The following is a 2,483-nucleotide window of genomic DNA, read 5'->3' on the forward strand; positions in this document are numbered from 1 at the left end:
CAACAGTCGCGCTATAATTCTCAGCGAACGTCTCACGTGCTCGACTTCAAAAATACTCAATTACACACTGTCTGACTGCAGTTCAATTACTCATACATTGTTCCGCCACGTTGTGATCATCTTATATATACTAGATTACCCCAATCTAGTAGTCTCCCGACAATTCACGAATGAACAGGATATTTCTAGAAGGAGGTGGCGTGATACTTGTCACGTGACCTCGCTGACGCAACAGTGTTAGTTTTAAATTATCACGGTTTAATATTAGTTTAGTAGAAGTTCTGGCATATCTCGTTTTAATATTAGTTTTGTAGAAGTACTGGCCAATCACGCTTTAATATCAGTTTACTAGAATTTCTGGCCTATCATGTTTTAATATTAGATTAGTAGAAGTACTGGCCTATCATGTTTTAGTATTAAGATAGTAGAAGAACTTACCTATATAGTTTTAAAATTAGTTTATTAGAAGCTCTGGGCTATTATGTTTTAATAGTAATTTGTAGAACTTTTGGCCTATCGTCCAGTTTTAATATAAGTTTAATAGAAATTCTGGCCTATCATCCAATTTTAATATTAGTTTAGTAGAAGTACTGGCTAGTCACGTTTTAATATTAGTCTAGTATAAGTACTGGCCTATCGTCCTGTTTTAATATTAGTTTAGTTAGAAGTACTGGACTATATGGTTTTAATATTAATTTAGTACACGTTCTGGCCTATCTTCCCGTTTTTATATGAGTTTCGTAGAAGTACTGGCTTATCACGTTTTAATAGTACTAGAAATTCCTTTTTATCATGTTTTAATATTAGTTTAGTAGAAATACCGACCTATCATTCCGTTTTAATATTAGTTTGGAAAAATACTCGGCTATCACACTTTAATATTAGTTTAGTAGACGTTCTGACCTATCATCCCGTACTAATATTAGTTTAGTAGTAGTACTGGCCTATAACGTTTTAATATTATTTTAAAGGAAGTAACGACCTATCACGATTTAATAATAGTTTAGTAGAATTACTGGCATATGAAGTAGTAATAGTAGTTCAGTCGAAATAATTACTGGCTTATCACGTTGTAATATTAATTTAGTAGATGTTGTGGCCTATCACATTTAAATATTTAAATATTTCATTTCCATGAAGTACTGGCTTATGACGTTTTGATTTTAATTTACTAGAAGTTCTGGTCTATCATCCCATTTTAATATTAGTTTAGTAGAAGTACTAGCCTGTCACGTTTTAATATTAGTGTAGTAATAGTAGGGGAGACCGAGGCTAGTTGTTACAGGGGCAAGTTGATACAGTGCCTCTAGCTCTTGTTGAGATTAATAGACGGCGATAGTTCACGGACCATCGTACACGTGTTGCGCAAGCTTTGTTTTAATGGCGACATGAATAAGATCAGTCACGAAATAGAAAAGTTATGTACATTTTCTGTTTTTGCATACCTAAACTAAAAAAAAAATTGTCTATGAAATATCTATTTACTCTTTATATACTGTGTTTTGATACTGTTCTTATTAATTGTAGACTTCGATAGTTAATACCTCTTAATATACGATAACATTGAGTTATGTTGTTTGACGATGAATTAGTATGGATACATTGTTATACCCCATGTCGATATGGGGCATGTTGTAACAGCATAGTTCATCAAAAAGGTGTAATGCACATGAAATATTAATGAATTATTTTTTTTTTTACAGATCAATTGCAATTATGGTTCGCCCGTAAATTAGAAAGACTGATAGAGGAACTATGTCAACAAATGTGTTTGAGCAGGCGGCTGATAGAGTTATTAATCATAACGAGTCATTAAGAAAAACTGCTTCTGATTTTAATGTAAGTATAATTAATTAGAGATTAATAATTTAATTTAAAGGTGTTGTTCGTGCTCAGGTTTGTTATTATTTTACAAAAAGCAGTAAACAAAACTATCAGGATATATAGGCCTATTATAGTTCAAATATGAACAACAAATGTTTATAAATGTTTCTGTACAGATAACTTAATACTGTTACGCCTCCAGTCGTTAATTGATTTTTCGGACGAAACTTTAGCGACACAAGTCCTTACTTAATAAAACTGGTTTATTCTTTCTGAATATAACTTTACCGATTCACTTATTTTCAACAGTCGCTCTATAACAAATGTTTTAACAACGAACGTTTACTTCAACAATACTTTCTGACTGCAGTTCAATTACTCACTACCTACACACTTTGTCCCGTCACGTTGTGAGCGTCCTATATATATACCAGACAAACATATATCTAGTAAATGTTAGGGCATTCATGAAGGAACAAGATATTTCTAGAAAATAGGTGGCGTGATACTAGTCACGTGACCTTGCTGACGCAACACTGCCCCCTCCTTAATATTGTTCGTCCCGAAAAATAGCCACATACAATAAACCAATAACAATTAACAATAATTTAATTAAATGTACAGAATTACAATCACAAAATTACAATTCAACAAAGTCT

The 2,483-nt window shown here is 32.3% G+C and overlaps 1 long non-coding RNA gene across 1 annotated transcript in view; it reads left to right on the top strand.

The window, feature by feature from the left end:
- The window catches only part of LOC111088345, a 17,786-nt gene extending 16,406 nt beyond the window's left edge, over nucleotides 1-1,380 (top strand). The window contains exon 3 of the long non-coding RNA XR_002612885.1: nucleotides 1,293-1,380. This is a non-coding gene — a long non-coding RNA (uncharacterized LOC111088345). The remainder of the gene's footprint in view (nucleotides 1-1,292) is intronic.
- The last annotated feature ends 1,103 nt before the right edge of the window (nucleotides 1,381-2,483 follow it).

The sequence above is a fragment of the Limulus polyphemus genome, unplaced genomic scaffold (genome assembly GCF_000517525.1).
Source record: "Limulus polyphemus unplaced genomic scaffold, Limulus_polyphemus-2.1.2 Scaffold3587, whole genome shotgun sequence".
Taxonomy (NCBI): domain Eukaryota; kingdom Metazoa; phylum Arthropoda; class Merostomata; order Xiphosura; family Limulidae; genus Limulus; species Limulus polyphemus.